Source organism: Plectropomus leopardus, chromosome 16 (genome assembly GCF_026936395.1).
Source record: "Plectropomus leopardus strain MGB_pleo_1.0 chromosome 16, ASM2693639v1, whole genome shotgun sequence".
Classification (NCBI taxonomy): Eukaryota; Metazoa; Chordata; class Actinopteri; order Perciformes; family Serranidae; genus Plectropomus; species Plectropomus leopardus.
In genome coordinates this window covers 25624942-25650027 of record NC_142191.1, presented here as the reverse complement: position 1 = coordinate 25650027, position 25086 = coordinate 25624942, and the positions used below count along the sequence as shown (strand labels likewise).

The following is a 25086-nucleotide window of genomic DNA, read 5'->3' as shown; positions in this document are numbered from 1 at the left end:
TTTTGTTCAGCTTTCCTTGGCCCTTGGTCTTCTGCTACGCACTTTTTGACCTACAGGCGTGCAAAAGTTTTCACCTTGTGTAGCAGGTGCAATGGTAGGCACAAAATTCACTTAGTTATTGTACTGAAAAGATCATGTTTTGGCTAAAACACCAATAATAAGTAGCACAAAAGCCAGCAGAAAAGCAGGGACGGGTCTGTTAAATACGCCAGTAAGTCTATTGGCTCAAATGCCACTTTGAAACACCGCAAAGGGTCGCCAAAGGACAACCGGTTTGGTTGTTTCTTGGTGCCTAAGAATAGTCTGTGGCTTGGCAGGCGTCTCGTGTTGGTGATACGCAATCCGCTACATCACTGTAGAAATATTGATATGAAATGTACAAGTGAAATGTCTCCATGGTTTGGGAAGGCGTACAATGCCAACATTTGAATCAGGTGACTGGGCTGCCATTTGGCCACTTCATTGTACTGATGTCACCATGTCCCCTCAACTATAACATACACAGCTGGATTAGGTCATGTGTTTTGTACTTGTACTGCACCTTTAACCACACAGTACCTTTCCTTTGTTTACGGGTACTGGCAGCTACTAAATGATGTTTTGTAACACTATGACATACTCTCACCCTTCTGCTTGCTCTTCAGCATTAGTCTTCAGCGGACGTGTGTTTGATGTGTGTGCTGCTGTTTGACATGTTGCTCACGATCACTGACATCTCTATTAATTTCCGTTGAATTTTGTTAACACCTCACGCAAGTGCGTGACTCAACGGCGTGTGTTTTCATCTGAACGCTCGGCTGCAGTCTTTGTCAATGTACCATGTCGTGTACAGTGTTGACAAAGCCCGTCCCTGGCTAATTACTGAGAAACAGGTTGTAACACTGAAAATCAGGAATCAATTATGACGTCAATTTTCTCCTCTTGTAAAAACTATTAGCTGAAGTGTGAGGTCTTTATATATATTCTTTTTGGCCAGTTTTATTCCATTTGCAGCCCTGTCTCCAAAATATTCCCTTTACGGCACTACTGAATAGTTTTACCAGATATGTTTTTCTATTTAGATTATGTTCAACATATAATACCTTTCAGGAAAGTAAATATTGATTGCCTGAGTCTTAAGCTAAGGTTTTAATGAACATACTTTAAGGAAGTTTTCTCTTTTTTCTTTTTTTTTGGGCATCAGCTCAGGAGCTAAATACTGTGACTCATTTTGTCCACTGTCTCATCCATTTATGTAGATCAATCAAAATTCTTTCATGTTTTTTTCAAATATGTGGTAGTTTTGTTTCCTGTATCATCAGGGTGAAATTGATTACTGTTTGCCAATTTGGTCCTCCTTTTTTTTTTTTTTTTTACATTGTGGTTTCTAAAATATGACACTGTTTCCTAGTAGACACATACTGTCTGCCCCACACTGCGGCCCTGACACACCAAGCCAGGTTGTTGGTGTTGCCCTCATTTTTGTGGTTTGTCGTGCACTGTCAGCTTTATTTTGGCCTTTATTTTATTTAGGTGATGGATTTCATTCACCATCAAGCGCACAGTATATATCCTTTGTTCTTTCAGTGTTGTGTTGTTGATGTGCTTACAGGCTAACTAGTACCTTGCATCCATCCTCTTATTCTTCTTTCTATTCTGAATGATGATTACAGACTGCCACCTCCTGCTGCTACGGACATAAGCAGAATTTATGCGCTTGTTGGCTGTCAGTTGTAGCTTTTGCAGTTGTGTTCAAGTGCAACTCGTTTACCTGTGACACACATGACATGAAGTGATGTAATACTCTGTGCCTTTAAGAAACACGTGAACGTGTCCGAGTGTCACCCATGTGCCATCGCTTATGTGTATAGTTCCGGCTTTTTGCTTCTTAAACACTTTGGTTTAGATTAGGGAAATCTCCTGGTTTTGGTTAAATATTTTAACTGTCAAAAAGTGTTTTTTCAGACTTTTTCAACATTTAAGACTACAGTCTTTCCCCAACTAAGTGCTTTCAGTTTTCTTAACACAATTATAAAATCATTATCATGCTGTAGTCGTCACACATTGTAGGAAAAACAGAAGAAACAGGTTTTGCAGGTTGGCACAGTATGAACATTTTTTGCAGTTGCAGTTTGACATTAAAAATGTCTCTCTGTCATGTTGATTGAACACACAATCGCAGATGAACCTGACATAGGTCTTCTTATCTGACTCTGGGGAAGATGGCAAACAAAACAGCTAAAAATGTCAGGCTGTTTTTTTGATGTGTTTGTGAACAGCATGTCTTTTGTGTTACACTGACCAGTAAAACCAGTTCAAAAACCATCAGATATCATCTTTGAGATATTCGTTGTATTTCTGGACCATCCCAGTGAAGAGCCGCAGATTTTAGATAATGTTACAAAGTGAAAGGGCCCAGAAATCAAAAACACACGCGAAGCCCATTTATGGCATATTTATTCTGCACATCAAAGACAATGAGTTTTCTCCAACACAAATGGTTCAGAGTGAGATTAGAGATGGTTCCCACAGATCTCACCTTGATACCCTCCTGCTGTCTTTGCCGTCCGATAGCATCTCCAGTGAATAGCTGGCACTGCAGAGCGCTGACAGACAGATGAACAAAGCTGTGAGGAAGCAGGGTCATGTTGTGTGAGCGATCACAAATGCCATCTTAACTACTCCACTGTCTCCCACGTTGCCACACACCCTGCTCTCATGCCGTCTTTAACCTCAAACACTCCCATGAGATATTTCTCTGCTGCCGTCCAGGCTCTGCAGGCCGACGCTCTCCCATCAGCTCGTCTTTGTGTCGTTGTGTGTTTCGTGTTGTTGCTGATGGCGGTCGCTGATAGTCAGTAGCCTGGTGCAGAAGTCTGACATGTGGCATGATTTTTTTGTGGGAAAAGTGAGCATGATAGTGTTCAAGTGCAAATAATAAGAGCACTATGGTTGTATTAAGTGAGTTGGATATGGCATAGTGGGACAGCTGTTTATCCCAATGCTCAGATTGGAATAAGAGAAAAGGGAGGGTTGTGTATTTTTAAATGTTTTCTCTAAGGGAGTGTGGTTTATACTTTGGAGATCAGAGATTTGAGTTTCAAATTTTTACTCACCCAGATTTTTCTTTTAGTTCAGTGTGGGAAGAAAAACACATTTGGCGCCTGGTTCACTCAGTCAGTGGCTGTCTTTTGTAAGGCCATCTCTTTATTCCAAAACAAGAGAGTGGCTTTACTTTTTTGTTGTTGTATGCTATAAATATATAATTCTGATATATTGGGGGTTATTGCAGGTAAAGAATCCAAAGACAATACATAAAAGGCTACAAATATGTTTATTTTATTTTATTTATTCTTTTTTTTATTACAATGAAATATAAGATCCCCCTCCCCGCCTCCGCCCCAGTTATTTTTAAATAGTCCCTAATCCTAAAGGTCAGACAGCAAGTGGTTGCTACAACCGCCTCTATTATTTTCAGTGTAAACATGGTGGCAGATTTGCCATGTGGATCGCTTCTGATTTTCCAGTCTGGGATAATGTTTAGCAAAATTTGCTGTATTATAATCATGGAAACAAAGGATAAAAATGCGCACATCCACAAACGTTAAGAAAGGTGCTAGGCCCACAAAGAGTGCAAACAAAAACAGGGACAGGTCCACACACTTTTTGCTCCTATTGCAGCTTTTATTGAGCTACTCACATGTGACGTTCGCGCAAAACAGCTCTTCAGACTGTCTGAAGAAGAGCTGTTTTGCTTGAAACGTCACTTGAGCAAAAAGTTTGCGGACCTTTTGTCTATATTATAATCATGCCATATTGTTGACTATTTCCGTATTTGAGGCTTCATCCTGCTCTATTTATCTGCACGATGGGGTCACACTGGTGGACAGCAGCAGCTGGCAGTGTGTGTCTAGCTGCTGAACTTTTAGTAACCTTTAGGAGAAATAGGTTGAGTTAAAGACATGCAAATAAAAGTAGCTTTTTCGGTGTATGTGTTAGGTTAGTAATGAATGGACACTGGTTATAGTGCAGGCATATCTGCATCAATACGTCAGCCTATAAAACATAAATGTTGTTTGCAACAGACAGATTAAATAATAATTTATTAAATAATAATTTTAAAAGACACAATCAGTGGTAAATGGACTTGCATTTGCATAGCGCCCTTCTAGTTTTCTGACCACTCAGACCTTTATGCTACATGTCAAACTAATTGTTACATTCATTAGTTAAACACTGACACACTTACACAATTTGGGGTTCAGTATCTTGCCCAAGGACGCTTGGACGCAGACTGGAGGACCCGTGGACTTGACCACTGATTTCCCCATTAGCGGACAATCTGCTCTACCTCCTGACAGCTTGCAGCGCATGAAGTCACATGGTCACAGCTTTTAAAATCCTTAGACTACAGTCTTGTCTCATTGACATACGCCCTGCTTCCATGAGAAATTATTTACCATTTAAGAATTAGATATGCCAAGATTCCTGTGTCTGCAAATCCTTTTCCATATACAGTAACTTTGGTTAAACTGATCGTTTTTTTCTCAACCTGTCTGATAGTTGGACAGCTCTCACACGATGTCTCTTTGTTGTCCAACAGGAAACATTAACTAAAGACCCTGAGCTGTAGATTTCTGCTGATCACCTGTCCCTCTACCTGTTGATCTGTTAATCCTTCAGCTCTAAAGTCTTAAGGGAGGCTCTGATCTTACACACATCAACAGAAACTCTCACAATATTTGACCTTTAGTTTAACACAGAGAGGCTTTTAAAATACTTCAGCTTAGGTGGAGGTGGTTCTTCCGGCTGAGTCAAACTCTCAGGTTTCACAGTAAAGTCGATGTTGTGGACCTTTCCCCTGGTACCTGAAGGCACCATGCTGCTGATTTAAACTGTGTTTCTTCAAGTCTTCATCAAACAGTATCTCACCTGTTTACACTGTAGTTTATGTATTACTATCTAGATCGTTTGCAGTGCGTTGTTTTTTTTATTTTATTTTATTTTAATCCCAGTCGTTCATTTCTTTCTAACATGAAACTTTCTTCCTCTGCACAGGTTTCTCTTTAAAGGATCAGTGAAGCGTGCTGAGCCGCCGCTGTGCTCTGCTTCTCACCAGGCATGTTGCAGCTGGTCCAGACACCACGAAGAAGAGTGGAAGTAACAAATTACATTCACTGTTTGTAAGTGTGCAGCTTCGTGGTGACTATACTTTGTCGTTTTTTTGGTGCATAAGTTAAAGTCATAACTTTTACTTTTATTTCAGTATTTGTTAATTTAATACTAATTTCTTTTATTGGTGCATCTCATAAAATGAATAAAAATACTTGAAATAGTTTAGTTACAGAGTTAAAGACATCTAGTTTAAGGCTGAATCAAAGTAAACATCACAAAATAAGTTTCCTGGCAAAGTTTTGCTGACAGAAACTCCAAAGAGCACAAACTGAGATTTAGAATAACTCCAGGTGAAGCTTGTGACAAAAAGTCCAAAATGTAAATTTGATGATTTGAGATAACCAAATACTTGTGCTTTGCCAATCATTTCGGTTTGTGACCCTCTAACAGAGGCCATCCTGAGGGAGGGCCCAAGCAAAGAAGCCCCCTGCCTTTCGCTTTGACGCCAAATCCTCCGCTGACATCTTTTTGGTCAGCTGTCCTGACTCTTGTCATGTGGTAAGTGAAATCTGACTTCTGGTAGTCTGTGCTGCAGCGGAGACTTTCAGTTTAAACACTTGCCTGGTTTGCTTCTCCTAACCAGCTTATGACAGTGAAGCTTTAATGTGAACATGACTTAACCAAAACGTCTTTTTTTACAGGCCTGAGGTTGCAAAAGTATCTAGTACTTCATAAGGAAAAAGTAAAGACAGCAGAAAAGTAAGAAACAACATCTTTTCATTTTATGTAATTAATCATCTTGTCACCCTGCACCTGAGGTGTCCCCTACAGCATGTTGGGAGCCACTGAGCTAACCCCTCCTATCACCTACAAATCACTCAAGACTTCAGTTTGCTCATGGATTGTAGTCGGAGCACCAAAGTCAATGTACTTCACATGCAAATAACAGCAAAAAGAGTAATACGAGTATCCTGCTTTCACATGTGCAACAAATGATGTAATAAGCCGATTACACCCACTAAATCATGACAGGTGAGAACACCTGTGTGTGTTTAAATGAAGAGATAACAGCGGCACAAACAGCAGTGATGTTTGGCAGGTAGCTCCAATAATAGGAAATAAACACAACAATACGGTCATTTGAAACACCAGGAAAAGCCTGCGTTACACAGAGATTAAAAGTGTAATTAGATATGACTTTTTTCTAATGGACATGTGCATGCTGTGGTTAGAAAATTATGGTGAGAGCTACATAAGTACATTGTTACCACTGTTTATGTCTGGAAGATAACCACTAATACGTCTCAGAGGGGAATGTAGTTACTATTACATATTAATAATAGTGTTACATAAAAGTGACCAACATTTATAAACATTCATAAACATTTAGAATTCAGTCATATAATAAAAAGGATGAATACTCCACATAACCTCAGTTTTTTAAATCACATACTTACTTATTATGACGTCAGTGTTGATTGTTACTGTCGCATTTTACCAGGATTCACCCTAATGCTGAAATGGGCCATTCTGCTTAATGAGTACTTTTACTTATGGTACTTCAAGTGTATTTTGATGCTAACATTTTGAATGCAGGACTTTTATCTCGCAGCAGCGTGTTTTTACACTGAAGCATTGCTACTTTAACTACTTTGACTTTTTTAGTAATTGATCTAAGTAGTCCTTCCATCACTGGTTTATATGTACTATTTCCAATCAGTTTACTACTGACACAGCCACCTATACAGAGCAGCAGTCTGTGCCCTGTGGTGGGTTGTAGGTGGTCTGTTGGTGGTGTCTTCCCTCTGTGTGACCTCTGCTGGTGCCCATGACCCAGCCGTGACTTCCCAGGGGTCACCAGTGGAAGGAAACATATGTCACAGAGCTTCTTTATGAGGATCTTCATGTTCAGAAAGTCCCTCAGCTCCCGTTTAACATTGGCTGTTTGTTTTCGGAAGCTTTTCTGTTTCCGAGCTATTAAAACGTCAGCTGAGGAAAACTGGTGCTAGCAGGAGAAAAGTCTGGGTTCCTCGAAAATTGATGATTTTTTTTTCTCCATTTTTATGGAGGATAAAAATGTTTGTGACTACAATAGGGATCAAAATGCCTTACATATCTGAGGATTTTCTTTCACTTACAAGAGACGTACACACAATTATTCTGCTTTTGAATAAATGTCTGTCACAGTGCAATACTTGCTGTATAAATGTGGCTTTATATTGAATAGGTTATTCTGTCAGGTATAATATCTATCAGAATGGACTATTAGCTGTATAAATGTGGAGTAGGTCATTTGCCTTTGTACTTTGCCGGTAAAGGTGAAGCCAATTTAATTTACATTTACATACTGCTGAGTAACTTGTAATTTCCTTGGCAGCAAGCTCAGCATCAAAGTCTACGTAAGTCACTTTGGATTCAGCATTTTTTTCCAGTAGATGAAATACGAGACCACACAGTCCTGAGACATTTATTTATCCAAATACTTTTTGATTTCTCTCAACTCTCTCAGTGCCGTCCCACTGTTGGGGAATGTTTTTCTAATGCTTTTAAGGAAACTGAGGGTTTGAATGTTGTAGTTGTTCCCTTTGAATCTAAAAGTGTATGATGCTCCAGTAAATCTCAGGTAATCTGGATTGTGTTTTAACCACTTAAATCCTGTTCTGCTCTCCTTGGACCATTAATGTATTGTCACCTTGATCTAAAGTCTGGAAAAACAATAAAAATTCCTCCTCTGCACTAAAGCGGCTCAGTAGCTCTCATTAGCAGAAATAAAACAGATTAAATGTGAGAGCGAATGTACTGTATGCTGCCTTGACTCCCTGCACTGTATTAACACCATGTCTGCTGATAGAAAACTGCCTTAAATCAACTTTTAAATCCTAGAAAAAGTGCATGTTTAAAGAGTATCCCTATGGTAAAGTGCGTTTACGGCTTTATAGGGTTTGATTCCCTGCTAATGGACAGCATAGGTTTTAATGTTATTAAAATGTAATATTTTCATCAATAAACTTGAAAATCTGCTGCTTGTACAATAATAATAATAATAATAATAATAATAATAATAATAATAATAACAACAACAACAACAACAACAACAACAAAAACAAAAACAATATGAAATTAATAATTAATAATTTATATAATAAATGATATAATATAGTCAATAAAATGTACCGATTTATTTCAAACAACTACAATAAATGATCAAATCCCCATGCCAAAGTAAACAGCATAAACAATATTTGTTTATTAAAAGCTTCCAAAGCAGACCCTTAATGCCACTAAGTGTCTGTACACTCATGCACCAACAACACCTTTAAGTAATCTCTGATTTCATGGAGTTGTTACCTTTTTCTTTTCCTTTTTCTTCTTGATCAGGTAATTCACATTATTCTGTCTTTTAAAATTTGTGTAGCTGATCATGCAACCTACATTATGTCTTTGCAATCACATTTAGAACCTGTTTTTATGGCCAGCGTCCGGGTGAACTTGACTCCTGGGGGCTCTACGGGGTGCAGAGAGCAGCAGTAAAAAGCTCCAGTCCGACATTAAAAGAGACGAGTGATCAGCAGCAGATGAGGACGGTGAGGCTCTGATCCAACGTTGCATGTCACCGGTTTTATAAAGGTGAGTGAAGCCAAAAAATATGGCGCCGTCGATCTCATAAATCAGCAGGACAGTAACAAAACACTGAACGTATGAGCTTTAACTAGGAATCAAACTTACAGCAAAAGTCATGCTTATTCTAACCACTGTTGATCTTGAGAATTACTCCTCAACAGAAAAAAGTGCTTCAAAGTTTGCTGAAGTAGACAAACTTCAGATCCCTCCCAGCTCATATCTGTCTGTCTACTGACAAACAATGAGGTTAAAAAATAACTTAAAAATAGCTTTGCATTCAGATGATGTCAGACTGCCATCACCATGATGCTGTAACTTGTAAAGAAATATTTGCATGTTACAAATATCAAAGTTCTGTTGTAGCTCAGATTTGTAGCTCAGTTTGCAAGAATTGTACAAATATGTCAACAAGGGCTGGAAAATCAAATAATTCATGAGTGTCACAAAATACAGCAAAGGGCTTTGGTTGCAAAATGTGTAAACAAGATAATCTTACCTTATCAACTATTTGGTACATTATAGCAATGTTTGGGCTTTGATCAATTTTCCAACCTGATGTGCACTTTCCTGGCAGCGTCTGAGATAATTTTATATTATAGTATATATTGATTATTAAACAATGCTTTATTAATACATTTAATTAATTCATTCTTTTTTATTAAATGGGTGGCACTTGCACAAAGTTGGGGCCCACCCATCGCTGTGTATGATGCAAAGTCTGCTCACAAAACATTTGAAGTTTATTGTTTTTGGTCTTTTAATCTAAGTAGCCCTTTCATGGTACGATATTCTTAAAAAGTGAATAAAAACTGCTGCAGTTTTCCAATTTATGTAGGTATTGTAGGAAGAAACTTGAGCAGCTACATGTCACTTTTCTCCACATGATGCAGCTCTGGTCTGATGGCTCATCACTGAAGACTGACTCAGTAAAGGCTTATTATCTTAAATTATTGCAGTGAAAACAGATCATTCACCAGTAATGTTAAATGCATAAAAACCATTACGCTGACGACACCCTGCTGTGTTTCTGTGATGACTGACAAAGGAGTCTGCACAGCACACAGAAAAACCACTTCCCTTTAAACCTAAGCCACGACTGGTTCATCTTCAGATATGTTTCCTCATTTGTCAAACATATTACCGTCATTGTAAAGCGATGAGTCATGGGGAAATGTGGATGGACCACCCACCCGGCTGCTGCTGAAACAGGGTCCACAGAGGGCAGTTACGCTGTTTCCACAGGTCACTCATGTCCGACTTGTTAAAGTTGTGAACCAGGAGGAGGACGGTGTGTTAATGAGCTTGTGTGCCCAAACTGTAGCAAATTGAGAAAAAACATTTTCTGCAAAAGAGAGAAAAAATAGTCCAAATTGAAAGCTTGAGTCAAATGAGCATCTTCTTGTATGTTCTATAAACAGTTGAAGTTACAGCACGTTGTTTGAGCTGTTCGACAGCAGAGGGTCATAAATCTGTCCAGAGATGAGTAACTGCAGCTCAGGGACACTCTGGAGCTTTGGTCCAGGGGGCTGGCATGCTGAAAACAGCCAAGACAATCACGCCATCGCTCATGGAAACAGTCCAACCACGCAAAGAAACAGCTCCACAGAGGACTTTCAAAACCATGTGACATGACAGCCAGAACAAGACAGAGTGTGCTGCAACCAAATTCAGATTTTGAGTGATTCTGATCTGATTGTAAGAGGCTTTTCCTGAAACTCTATAGCACCTTCAGCAATATACAACAAAACTATGTCACTGTAGTGAGCCTTTCTCACTCTTGTCTGACATTTTTACAGCCTCAACAATTTATTAATAAATTTAAAATACTCAGCACATCAATCAATAAGAGCCATACCCTTAGCTATGTAAGATTTCATTTAAAATCTCGATGCAATCTTTGCAGTTAATTTCATTGTTTGCATTTACCTCAGATATATAATTTTCATATAGTCTGCAACAAATTTCAGTTTTATACACTTTCCATGACTTTTTTCTGCCTTCTTTTGTACATCTTGAGGTTGTAAACCGGCTCTGCATTGTGTTGAACAATGGTCATGTGTCGACAGCCTAAACTAGACTGTGTCTGTAGCAGCTAGACCAGATGGAAAAGGCTGTAAAAACAAAGATGGCTGCCAAACTGTCCTTGTTGCATCAGAAGTTGTGGTCCTCCGGGTGTGCTGCGTCCAGCCCCAGGGGTTAGGAGGGGTCAGAGGCAGACAGTGACAGATCTGAAAGAGTGGGACCTCTCAGCCTTGTGTTTTGTCTGCGGTCCTCTTCGTGTACAGTCACGGTGGACCGGCAGGTCGTAGCTTGACGTCGGAGGGCGGGAGTGCAGTTACAGGCTTCTGAGACGTTGTGAGATCAAAGACAGCCAATCGTTGGCTGAGTTGCTTCACTGAAATACAACAGACTGAAGTAATGACACACACGGGTGGAGCTCGCTTCATGACATCATGGCGGAATAATGGAGATCTATTTTCTTTTTCTTTGCCCCAAAAACAACAGAGAGGTTTATGAAGTTTGAGCTTCTCAGAGGCAGAAGCGATCTCACATCTCACTACTGTTGAAAAGTTTGTAACCTCCTGCCACAAGGACTTAATTTGGTCAGATGTCTGAGAGGACGACTCCATAATGTTTGGTGGTCTTTGATGCTTTTAGGTTAAAGTCCTCTTTATAAATCTGTTTAATGTGTAGAGAACAAAACACTGTACCATGGTTCACCCAGACTGACATTTGAGAGGGCAGAAAAAGACAAAGAAGAAGAGAAGAACAGAATAGAATTAGATAGGAACAGGCCGTTTCTGTCAGCATATCTGATAAATAATAATCTGTTAATGGCCACCTCCACACTATCCAAAGCAAACATCACAGTAGGCTCTGATACAATATGGCCAACTCTGCAGAGTGATGTACTATAGTCAGTATTTTATCTGTGCAAATCAGACCCAGATGGGTCAAACAGCAAAACAACCTCAATATGAGCATTAAATCCATAACATAAATAACTATTAGGCTAAAGTTAACCGTCATGTACTGTGCAGATGACACAATAGTTTCATAGTGCATATCAACAAAACTACATAGTCTTATTTTTACTCATAACCTATAATGGTGACAAAAAGTATGTAACCACACACACACAATATAAACATTAAAGTAGCAGAGGGGGGTAACAGATTTGCTCGCCAAGTCACCAAAACGGTTCATCCCCTGGGCCGAAATGATTTATATTACCACTACTAAGTTGTTTTGCCAAGTATGTTTCGAAGGAAATATAATGTTTACTTTCTGTTTTTTTCTTCCTCCTGGGATTAATTATTAAAAGATCATTTTCATATGGTCTCTCTGTAAGGTTCTTCTGTAAATTAACTAAATAGGTAGACTGCCCTCGCATTATTTCATCAGATATTATAATTTGACTCGATTTCTTTAATTCAGCACTCTTGTCTTTTTTACACTGAAACAAAATTACAGTTAAATCAAAAGCGTGGCTGCTCAGCGAAGAAATGAAAGACAAGGGACAAAGTATATGTATACACAGATTATCATACAGTTTTTAAAGTGCCTGACATGAAGAATATTGAGGTCTGTATAAACACACCACAGGTGTGAAACTGTGAGGCTGCAGTTTGAGTAAACACTATGATGGATATCTGGCTTTCTTTATTTTCACAGTCATGAATAGTGTTGGTAGAGTCATATAGTGTGAAAATTACCTGCAGAATGCTGCCACCTAGTGAGGAAAACCACATAATTACATGTTGAGGAATCTGTTTCTGTAGAGCAGTGATATTTAACTCACGCCCCACAGGCACAATCTGGCCCCTTTAATGGGTGCTACGCCCCCCCAACCCCAAAAAACATTTTGTAACTCACAATGAAAATAAATTGATTCACACTGGGAATTTTGTTTTTACTTTTAATGTAATGACGGTGTCAAAGTGTATTAAAAAGGCACCTAATGACAGATTTTTTTTTTTTATCCAAGAAGCATCAGGAGAAAAACCAGAACGTCCTCAAACCCTAAAAATGCCCCATATTTACCCCGTACCTACTTGTGGCTGTTTGACCTGGCCCCCTGGCCTCTTGTCATTTTGCAAAAGAGGCCCCTATGCAGAGGAAGTTGAGTGTCCCTGCTGTGAAGCAACAAAGATTTGAGGTACTTTAATTGATTCTTTTCTTTTAGAATCAGTTTATAATTAAAGTCCACTACAACTTCCTGGGATACTTTTTAACTTTTTACTCCACTACATGTAACTGACAGCTTTAGTTGTTTTTTGTCTAAAATCGTTAATGCTTTAGTAATAATGTTACGGTTCGGACTGTTGGACAAAACCAACAAACATTGTGTAGATGTCTCTTTGGGAGAGAACTTTTCAGATTTCAGAATTTCTAAAAAAAAAAAAAAAAAAATTGATTAATGGAGAAAATAATCGTCACATTAACCCTTTTAAAAGTTAATTATTAGTAAATAGTTAAATTAAAAAAAAAAAAAAAATTTACAGTATGGCATTAGTATTTAAAGGATCTGAATACTTCTTCCACCACTGGTTATATACTAAATATTTACACTATAATGTAAGACTATAATCTAAAGCATTTCTGAATTTCTTTTTGAAATCAAACATTCAAAAATGAATACAAAGTAATTATTTAGGCTGCCTTTATTTCTTCACAGTGTAAATTTCTCTCACAAAAACAGTAACTTACTGTAATGTAATAAAAGCGAGATTGATATGAAACATTTAACTCTATGGCCTCCACAGGGGCAAATTCTGCAAAAGCACCTGCAGGAGCAGCTAGCAAACATCTTGTGAGGGCCGAGCGGCATCTTTCTTCACATTTTACTCAAACGATCCAACTGGGAGTTAAATGGACGCAGTAAAAATAGTCGAACAGAAGAAAGTTCCCTCTGCAGCGGACTGAGCTCCTCCTCGTCCACAGCTGAAAACACTGACTGTGTTTATGTTTCAGAGGGAAGGTTTCACATCCATCATCTGTTTGAGACACTTTGAGTGGGATCCAGGAGTGAACCAAAGATAGACGCGGAGAGTCACTTTGGAAGCTTCTCATTTTACAATTCATGCATATTCTGCACACAGAACAATAATACTTATAATACACAGAACAGTAACACTGTGAAATATGACAAGTTGATCTTACCTAAAATAATCAAGGGAACCAATGAAAAAGGAAAGTAAATATAATTATTAAAATTTGTTTACTTCATATTTAAATGTTAATTTTACTCAAAATATAGCTGTATTTACTTAATTTTGTAAAGTTGTGGCAACTTTAAATAAAAACAAATGGGTATATTTACTTTCATTTTTCAGGTTGCAGTTGGTTTCCTAGATTTTATTTTATTTTTTATTTTTTTTGTCGTAAAATCAACTTGACGTATTGGACAATGTATGAATATGAATATATATGAATAAAGAGAGCCGCATTTTAGAGTTGAAAGCCTTTCCAGCTACCAGTTGTGCCCCCAAAACTTCTTTATAGGGGTGCCCAGATGGGGCCCGAAAAACTTCTGGTGGCAAACCAAAAGCCGTAGTTGAGTTTGTGCTTGTTTTATGTGCTTTGTTGCTTTGCTGTCATCTTTGATAAACCAAATCTACTTGCATGCAGGCATGGCACATTAGAGCATTGATCCTTTGGAGAGTCAGTGTGGCTGAACAGGGTGTAGTCATTTCACAATTTTCAGCTAATGCTTTAGTTTCTCTGTTGACGGTGAATTTGCGATGGCGGCTTGTTAGGAAAATTTTAGGTTCATATCGGCCAGAACCAGTCATCCACACAAATATCCTTCCCTCAGACCCACATGGCGTCACCTCCCACTGTATGTTTTCTTTGGCCAAAGAGCGTACCGAGAGTGTAATACATTGCTCATTCCCTCTGGTGCTATTTAATGTATTGACTCCAAAGCTCACAAATGCAGTAACTGAGTGAAATGTTCCGAACCCAAAACTGGACGTGCGAAAAGACTCATATGTCCTCTCTGTGCAGACGCTGACACCAACAGACCTGAGAAAGTTCACTTTTTCTGTCCAGTTTGCTGGTTGGGCTCAGTTTACTGTAACCTTTGAAAAATAAATCCGTAATAATGATGATATTTTAGGTATCATAAGTGATGATCAGAATGAAAATGTGCCAAGAAGAGTAGTTAGATCCATACTTATATTATAAAGGGCTCCGCAAGATCTTATTATTTACTTTAATATTACGTTTTGATAATACAAAGAGTTAGAGACTGTTTGTGACTTTGGCCACTACATCAAACTCACTGTCAAGCCCTGTAAGAAGTCCTTTTTTCTCTGGACAGTAGCCACTTCAGGATATCTCAGACTCAGCTAGTCAGGCTCAGATATACTCAGTCAAAGTTTAGCTGAGGCTGTCTTCAGTCTACATTATATTTTGTCAATGTCAGTGTCAGAATAAAAGTTTCGAAAGTATCAGACCAAGCTGCTGTGATTGTCGCTCTTGGGATGAGAACAGGCTGGAGAGAACGGAGGACACTTTAGTGTTTTTTGGTTGTTGATTTTTTACCAGCCATGCCCTTGTAAATCTGTTTGTGTGTATGTCTTCATAGCAAAATGAGGCACCACTTATTGTTGGAACTACCACTGAAGCAGTTTTGAGTATTCTGCCAGATGTTTACATATCTGTCTGTCTGTAGACAGATTTTGTAACAGTGATAGCATCTCAACTGTGCATAATTCAGTCACAAAAGTTAAAAAGTATGTTGCTGAGTTCAAAATAAGGTCTGTAGTTAACACAAGTTGAGGTGACTGTCATGTTTTGATTTACAACATGAAATGTGAACTTTGAAGCTTTATGTGTGTTAAAAAAGGCGGTTACTAACAAGTGGCAAAATGACTATAGAATGTCATTAAGCCGAACATGGCCTCACAGCCTCATTGTGGTGGTGACGTTAAATCATCGAAGTGTAGTTTGTTTATAGCCTAACATTAGCTTTTTACTTCTGGCAATTACATTTAGGCTTCAAAAATCCTGAAAGTGGTGTTTGATTGTGAAGATTATTTTACTGAACAAATGTGCAAGTGTCATATCCCTCTCTTCGTCACAGAGCTTATTTTCTGCAGTAATCCAAAATCCAATGGAAAAATCCTGTAGGCTTTTTGAAGCAGAATCCAGGGCGACTAAAACTTCAGCACCTGCCTACACAAAAACATCATCCCTAGAGGACTCTATCGTCCCTCCACTTGATGCCCACGGCCCACATCAGTTTTAGGTCACAGATCGCTGTATCACAGCTGGAGTTATCCCGTCAAAAGATGGTCTGTAGTTTGATGTCGTCCCTGTAAGGAACTAAAGACTCTGGAACTTTTCCAGTAAACATTTTAATTTCGTCCAAATGATTCATCACAGGTGACTCAGCTGCTGCTGATGTGAACCTGCATTATATTTAGTTTTCTCTTGTACTGCACATATGGATGTGGCGGCTTAGCATGGCGAGCAGAGCTTTGAAGAAGCTTTACTCTCTCTGGCAGAGAATGAATTGCAGGCTTTCGAACATTAAGACTCCATTTTGGAAGTCTGACACAGCAGCTGGTCGTCGTAACGAGCCGTCTCACCCTGCGATCACTTCTCAGGGGTTTCAGACTTAAAGGGATTTCTCTCCCAGATTCCCATTTGGAAGGCAGACAGAGGCTTCGTGCTGCTGAATGCAGAATGAGAGAGAAAGAGGGAGGGATCTGTTTATTTTTAAATGATTCCTCATTTCCTTCCCGACCTTCTCTTTTTCCTGAGTGCCATTTTTAAACCAGCCTTAAGATCTCCAGTGAGAGAAAATATGCAGGTACCATATCACCCATTAAAGGCACCTTGTGGAGTTCATTTTGTGCAGTAATGGAGGAAGTATTCAGATCCTTTACTTATGTACTTGAGTACTAAAACCACACTGTAAAAAATATTCTGTTACAAGTAAAATTCCTCCTATTGAAACAATTACGTAAGTAAAAATAATCTGGAAAAACTATAATAATAATGATGAAATAAATAATTAAATGATATAATAAAATAAAATAAATTAAAAAATATAATATTTTTCTGTTATACTGTTAATTATTATATCATTAGATTATTATTATTCATGCATTAATGTAAAAGCAGGATTTTACTGCTGTAGTTGTTTCTGGTGGAGCACATTTTGAATTTTGTATTAACTACCAATTATCAATTTAATTATGGATTAATCTGCTGATTATATTCTATATTAATTGATTGATTGATTGATTGATTGATTGATTGGTTTGTAAAAATTTTGAAAACAGTACAAGGTCAAGGTCAAATACATGAGTTTTCCACATATGGTTCTCAACATGGAGATGCCTAATGTAGCGGCTAGCAGTTGACGGTGCTGCCTCCACAAACAGCACTAAGTACCTGGCAACAGTGCTGACAGAGCTAACAGTGTTAATCGGCGGATGGGCGCCGCATCGTGCACGTAACAGCAGTAACCACTGTCTGAGCTTAGTGCCAAGTGGCAGCTATTAGCAAACAGGGTACACACATGCACTATGCATGCACGGCCCAATCGATTTAACAACAAACCACAGAGAAGTTCAGACTACTGTATTAATCCTGCATATTCCAGGTTATGCAGACTTCCTGTTAATATATTTCATTTTTTGTTAATGAATCCTAATTCCTAAAAATGCAGATACAGTGATACAGAAAAAGAGAAAAATTAATTTGTGGTTGGTTCTTGAAGTGAAGTTTGTAACAGTGTAATAGAGACTAGTAGATTTAAACTTTTATGATGATAAAATAAAACAGCTGTCCCAGCACTGTTCACTCCTTATCTTCTTTCCTACTCTTTACTTTTCCTGCCAAATACCTTTTTGAAATAAAGATTTCAAAAGGCAAGAGGTCTTAAAATTTTACTTAATCTCCACTAATTTGAGATATAAGTGTCTCCAGTCTCCTTTAAATACTGAGGTCAAATAATCAGAACATGTATTTGTAAAAGTCTTCTGTAATGCAGTGAAGACTGTGTGTTATTGTGCTCCGGCCTGAAGATGGCACCAGTAGCCTTCTCCTCAGCCTGGTGCTCCTCTGAGAGGAAGCTCTTTGTTACTGTTTATGCAATAATGACACGAATGTTGAATTTTTATGTGAACACATAAATTATTATCTCAGCACCTTTGTCTCTCTCAGAAAAGATGTTTGGAACAGTTAGAGGAGGATGGAAATAAACATACAGGTACATAAGAGACAACAAACATAACAAAGAGAGGTAAAAAAAAAAAAAACAACAATAAATATTTACATATAAGTAGAAAAAAAAGTGTTTAAATATATATAAAAAAAGCCACACTAAAATGTTTGAGCAGTAAACCATCTGGGCCATACCAAATTAAGAGGGACAAAAGTGTTAAGTCCTACATTTAACATCAGTAATAATAATAATTATTAAATAACTTCATTTAATCAGGACTTTTCAAAACAATTACAAAGATAAATTCGATGAAAGCATTTCAGGAGGCTATGTAGCAGATCACACAACAAAAATGATTCAACAATTAAAGGAAAAAAATACCCCTAAATGACACAAGAGTAGGAAAAATAACAATAATAATAAAACAGATAAGACATGTTGGAAATAAAGCTGTTGGTATTATTGAAAATCTTTTTTTAAGGCCTAAAATACTGGTTTAAAACACACTACAGACATAGTTGTAACAGGTCATGGATGCTTTAAATGACGACGTGTAAAAATATATGACTAAGAAAATGTTTCCCACCTATAACCAAAATTTGACTAAATCAAGATTATTAATGTTTTATGATGGTAAAGGTTTTCTTACAAAACAGTTCAATATTTCCATCACTGATCCGAAGATAAACACAAAATTATTTTGATATTTATTTTTGTCTGTAAATTAAACTCATTATTATGTGAGTACACCATTGGGGCAGAAAATAGCCGATTGGCTGTGTGTGTGTGTGTGTGTGTGTGTGTGTGTGTGTGTGTGTGTGTGTGTGTGTGTGTGTGTGTGTGTGTGTGTGTGTGTGTGTGTGTGTGTGTGTGTGTGTGTGTGTGTGTGTGTCAGCGGCAGATAAACAGACTGTTTGCTGTGGCTCAGTGAGCCGCCGCTCATCTGGAAATCCACATTACTTCTCCTCTCACATTTTGTGTGTCTGCAGCAAACAGCAGGAAGGCTTCAGTCCAAACCGCTGATGCTAACACAGCATCAGCACCAACACCAGTTCAAACCCGTGCTTAGCTTAAGCAAAGGTGCGTAAGTGTTATCAGATAAAAATACTTAAAATATCAAAGGTAAAAGTAGTCCGTTAGTGAGTTTTGGATCAATATTACCGCTGCATTAATGTGTATGTTGCATTTTACGGCTGTAGACATTTTTAGGTTGTGCTCATTGTAAATCCTTTATATAGTGTTGAGTAGTTTAATCTGCAGCATTATATTCTACAAAATCTTCATATATTTATAGCGAGGCTGTGCTGTGAGATCTACATATTTATATGAAGGCGACTTTTCGTGGTGTCAGCCCCCCCCCAGTCCTGTTTTCAGCTGTGTGATAATGCATTTTTCAGCTATTTAAAGAGGTATTTTAAAGAGTTTATTAAGCTTCAGAAGAAGGGGAATTTTCTCAACACATGAAAGAACACAATCAATAGGCTAGTTTGACTCTACAAAAGCAGAGTACTGGAGTTAATATACATACACCATTGATAAACTTCAACAGACTAAACTGTGATGTTAGCATGCTAGATTCATGCAAAATTTGCATTCATCTCAGCACAGCTAAGCTTCATACACTTCGTCGTCTGACAAAGTTCCTCCTCCGCCTTTAAAGTTAAACATCATCTGGAGTCTCAGTCACATGTCACCTGCTAGATTCCTAAAAAAATCTTTTGGGATGTTTTGCACAAAGCATCTGGTTTCTTGTAATTTAAAGAACAGCTGGATAGATTTTTCTCAAGATTTGAAGATTTTCAAGGTTAAACCCGAGAAGATGCTCGTTACCATCAGGTGCTTTCCCAGTCAACCTTGATCTGCCCGTGTGAGTTTCAGTGACTGATGTGAGCTCAACTGTTTGGAAAATTCCCACAAGAACTCCAGACATAGTTTGCTTATTTTATGTTTGCTTATGCGGAATAAATCTAGTATTGTTTTTTTTTTTTAATTTAGAAGGCTGTAAAACTGTAGAAATCAGGTGATTTTTTTTGTTTGTTGACTTCCTTCATTTTACCAATTTTGCCCCAAAATTAACCCCTTTATACTGTTGATATGGTTTTTCCCAGCAGATTCTTGTCAGTGTTTAAGGCACTGGTTTAGAGCACTGGCGGCATCATTGGGCCTGGGCGTCTGAGGCTTCAGCCCTGCACGTTTTATAAATAGCCTGATCTAAAAAGAGGTTTTATGTTTCAAAAATGAGAAAATGCTTAATCATGAAAAATGCCCCATATCTAATAATCTGCCATCCCATTCATAGTCATTGTTACAGTTAAGTTACATCCCACCAACGTTAACATAAATACATACTGTTTTTCTAAGTGTAGTCAATACAGTGTTTTGTTTCCACTTAATAATTACTAACAGCCACTAATATCTTTTCATCACACTTCATAATTCATCTGAAAAGTATAAAAGAAAAAACTTTAAAGGGTAAATAATGTGCATTTGAAATTTCATGAAAAAGGATCAAAAGAGAATTTCTTTATCAGAATCATTTCCCAGGGACAGATTCCCCCAAACCCCCCTACAGAGGTCTGGGCTAAGCCCCCAATATCCTGATATCCTATAAATACCCCTGTTGAGTACTAAGGGAACTTTGCAGTTAGGTTTCTTGGTAAAGGCATCACATTGGGCTGAGAACAGTTAGATTTGGTCTTGAATAATTCTATTTTAAGAACCATGATGCAAAATGCCCACCAGACTCCAGTCATATTTTGCTATTTTTAGTTTACATATGTGTAATAAATCTACTAATATTTCTTTACATCTTTATAAGGCTGTGGAACTGTGGAAATTATGTGAATTTAAAGATTTTCTGGGCACCATCATTTGAACCAATTGTCCAACAATTAAACCCTTTCTATTGTTAATATAATTATTTCCCAGCAGATTCTGTCCATGTTAACTGGCTGGTTATGAGCACTGAGGTAACTCAGCTACTATTTGGTTTCATCACATTCCCATGTTTTAAGAACCACTATGCAAAGTTACCACCACACTCCATTCATATTTTGCTTATATTTGTTAACATGTGGAATAAATTCACTAATATTTCTTTAGACCTTTAGAAGGCTCTAAAGCTGTGAAAATTAGGTGAATTTAAAAATTTGTTCAGCAGTATCATTTTGACAGTTTCTTCCCCTCATAATTAACCCTTTATTTTCAAAACATGTCAGTGTTTACCGGCTGGTTTTGAGCACTGAGGGAACTCAGTAATCACCCATTATTTGGCATTTTGCTAAAGTCATCACATTTGGCTCATTTTGAGAACAGTTAGATTTGGTTTTGAATAATGCTGTTATAAGAACCATGACACAAAGTTATCACCAGACTCCTTTGTTATTCTGCTTAATTTCTTTTTTCTCTAACTATGGTTGGTTAGTCTGCCATTATTTCTTTAGATCCTGTTGGCTGTAGAACTGCGGCAATTGGGTGAATTTTAAGATTTATTCAGCACAGTTGGCTGGTGGACAGTGGACAGTTGTTGGACACTTTATTGGTTTTTGTTTGTTTGTTTTTCCAAACAGATTGGTTGGTTGGTTTTGAGGACTGAGGGAATCTCTGCCATTATTTGATTCTTTTTTGCTGAAGTCTTCACATTCAGCTCACTGGGAAAGCAATTTGATTTGGTCATGAAGAATTGCGTTTTAACGACAAAGGTGAAAATTACCACCAGACTCCATTTATAAATTGGTAATTTCTTTGTTTCATTCAGTGAAAGCATTTCATTTATAGGTAACAGGGTTAACATTTTAGTTATATTCTTAAACAAAAAAAAATGTGTAGTCCCTTTTAAATTTGGGATTTGGTAGAAAGAATAGTGTAACCTTCTATTTCAGAAAACAAACTAATAAATGTCTTTAATATTTAACCCCAGAGGATGCAGGTTTATGCCCAGTGTTCTCAGATGCTTTGTTCAGGAGTTTTGATAGCTCACTCTGTGTTTGCAGCCTCATTAACAAAGAGCCACTAATCTGCTGATAACACACAGCACAGATGTGTTTATCAGTGTGCTTTACATTGAATGACCCCGCTTGTGGATGTTAAATTGAGATCAGAAGGGATTTTTAGCATGAGATAGTTTTAATGAGAAGGTCTTTGTATGTAGAATGAGCTCTTTGTTGGTTGTTTTTGTGAACTTTTTTTTTTTAATGCAACATATTTGTTTTTGCTCCCATTTTTCACAGGTTTAAATTTAAGATCTAAAAATCTTTCTGTGAACATTTTGCCTGACAGAAATACATTTTTTGGTGACAGATATCCCAAAGAATCAGGCAGTGTCTGGTGTGACACCATTTGCCTCCTGCACTCTGTGGTGATCATATAGAGTTGATCAGGGTGTTGAGTGTCGGCCAGCTCCTCATCAAAGACTGTGAAATTACTGGATATTCACAGGAATTTGAACGCACTGTCGTACACGCCGATCCATGCCAAACATGCTCAGTTGTGGTGTGTAGGCAGGCCTGCAAGAACGGGGGTGTTTTCAGCCTCCAGAAATTGTGTCCTTTAAAACATGGGGCCATGCATTATAATGCTGCAATATGAGGTCACTGCAGCGGATGAATGCTTGACAGTGGGTCTCAGTATCCTGTTACAGTTTCTCTGTGTATTAAAACTGCCATTAATAAAATGTGATTGTTGGCTGTAGCTTATGCCAGCACATACCATAATCCCACCACTATAAGGGGCACTCTGTTCACAGTGTTGGCATTAGCAAACCACTCGCCCAGTACAGTGTGAGTCTGGTACTTTGGAGAAATGTTCTCTTCACAGTGAATCCAAACACCACTGAAGGTGAGCAGCTGCCCACTCAAGTCTTTTAAGACTACAGACTGCTGTGAGGTGAAGACCCTTATGAGGATGATGAGCATGCAGATGAGCTTCACTGAAACTGTTTCTGATGATTTGTGCAGAAATTCTTCAGTTGTTGCATTTGGTGTTTGGGTGGCTGGTCTGAGACAATCATGCAGGTGAAGACGCTGGATGTGAAGGTCCTGAGCAAGTGTTTTCCACCAAAATTAACAAGTATATGCTGTTTTTTTTTTGGTGTGTCACGTCCGACGTAGCTGACAAATTGGCAAACAGATTATTAAACAGTAGAAACCAGTATGGGTGGAGAACTTTATGCTAGTTACTTTTCTTTATATATCTCTTAATTAATCAATATGTCTTTCAAACTCACTGCAGACTAATTTGTATCAATGTTTAGGTGGAGATGGATGCTTAGGTGGAGATGGATGGTAATTAGTGGTGGTATTAGTGGTGGTACACCATTGTGTCTCTCCAGGTAAGGGACGAAAATGAACGCTTTCACCCGTGTGTTTTGTTTCCATCACTGCTAATCAAAGACAGAGGCAATACATTTATTTGACTACTTCATCATTTGATGTAGGTGTGAATGCTGATTGTGATCTTTCCCATTACATTAAAAAGCCAGCCAACTTGACTTGTGTGCGGAGGCATGCATCCATGTGGCGGTATTTCTCGTTTATTTTAACTGACAAATTGCTGGTTCTTGTCACATTGCCTCAAACTCAGTGGGCACATTCAAAGGTCTGGACCCAGAGAAAGTTTGACCCATACTCCTGAACCTGAACTTTATGGAAGTATAATAAGTTGCCTTTAAGGGTAATTGTAAAGAAATGTTACAAATGAAGCCAGTTATTTTGAGCTTCAAATGGCATGACAGGACAAGAAGAAGAAGACTTGGATCCTAACTGAAGGCAGATTTTTCAGATCACTTTAAAATGCAGAATCACACAAAGGTTATATGACTTTGACAAAAGTATAAGCAAAATATTAGTCTCTGCAATTGATTTTCATGCTGAAAAGGACGGAAACCAATGGCTGCCTGAAGTTAAAAGGTGTTTTGTAAATGGGCTCGTCCATTCTAGGGTCATTCTCAGTCATGTTCAGTTTCTTGTGCACCTGGTTTTCTCTGAAAGAAAGACACAACTAAAATAATCTTTAGGCTGAAAAAACTGTTGACTAAAAGCAAGAAAAACATCCAGTTTTCCTTTAAAATGATTGAAAGCTATAAATAAAAGGCTGGACTCTCTCTGCTGCCCAATATTTGTACACCTTGTGTAGCGGGAAAGCTTTAATAATCTCCATAAAACATTTCAGGGAGCGTTTGGTGATGGGTGGCCCGCCCCTTTGGCTTAAAGCAATTAATTCAGCTTTCTGACATCAAACTCTCGGCTCAGCTCGACAGCTTGGAGCTCAAATAAAAAAATAAAAAAAGGCAAGTTCTCCTGGGAACAGAGTAAAGATGGCAGGCTCCTTTTCTCCACTGTTTGCACAGTGGCTCTGAGAGCAATCTTCCCCCCCAGCCTCAATGAAATGCGAGGGCACAAACAATGTGCCGGAGGAGAGAAAGGGCCGGCGGGGAATGAACAGTTTGGAGTATTTGCTCAGTGGAGGAGCAGCCACAAAGGCAGACCCAAGGCGTTCCCATGAATCAAGGCGCCGTCTCAGGCGCCTTTTTGTTGTGGCGGGTCTGCGTTTGCCAGCTATCAGACAACACTGCATATAACTGGTTTCATGTCATTTAAAGCCTTTTCTCTGTAAACTGTACCGTCAGGTGACCTGCTCTGACTTGTTTTATTTGGCTGGTTTGACGTCGAGGCGATTGGCTGAGTTTAGCACCGCACGTGGCGCTGCAGCTTTAAAACTGCTAAATGTTCAGCCCGATATCCATCGAGTGTCTCCGCACTTCAAACGTGGGAGAATGAAGATGACATTTAGGCCAATAACTCTGACGTTTAGCCGTAGTTGACCGTTGCCCCGCCAAATTTTTATCCCCACCCTAAAGCCCCAGATGAGGATCTCTCTGGGTGGCCGGCCTGGAGGTCTGAAAGGCATCCAGATTGACGCTTAAGCTCTTTTCACCTTAAGAAAGCGTCATTGTACATCTCGGTGAATGGCAAACTGCTGTTTATCTAAGATGGACCCGATTTTTTCTTCTTTTCTTGAAGTATCTGCAGTTCAAAGATGTCCCACTGTCGTGAGACCAAAATTTAACTTTTCTCAGCACATTGACTTTAAAGTAGGAAATTGTTTTTAAACTGAAATCAAAGTTGGAAATCTTTAAATTAACACAAGTCTGGTGATCTTAGCAGTATGAAAGCCTGGCTCCAGGAGAG

General features: G+C 38.4%; 1 protein-coding gene across 2 annotated transcripts in view; it reads left to right on the top strand.

Annotated features, from left to right (window-relative positions):
* pax1b (paired box 1b) overlaps positions 1 to 25086 on the top strand; it is a 53932-nt gene that overhangs the window by 11166 nt on the left and 17680 nt on the right. For both annotated transcript variants that reach the window (XR_015779181.1, XR_006106643.2), the window contains exons 5-8: positions 5038 to 5162; positions 5545 to 5652; positions 5796 to 5853; positions 8552 to 8721. The gene's annotated coding sequence lies outside the window, so the exon portion shown is untranslated. The remainder of the gene's footprint in view (positions 1 to 5037; positions 5163 to 5544; positions 5653 to 5795; positions 5854 to 8551; positions 8722 to 25086) is intronic.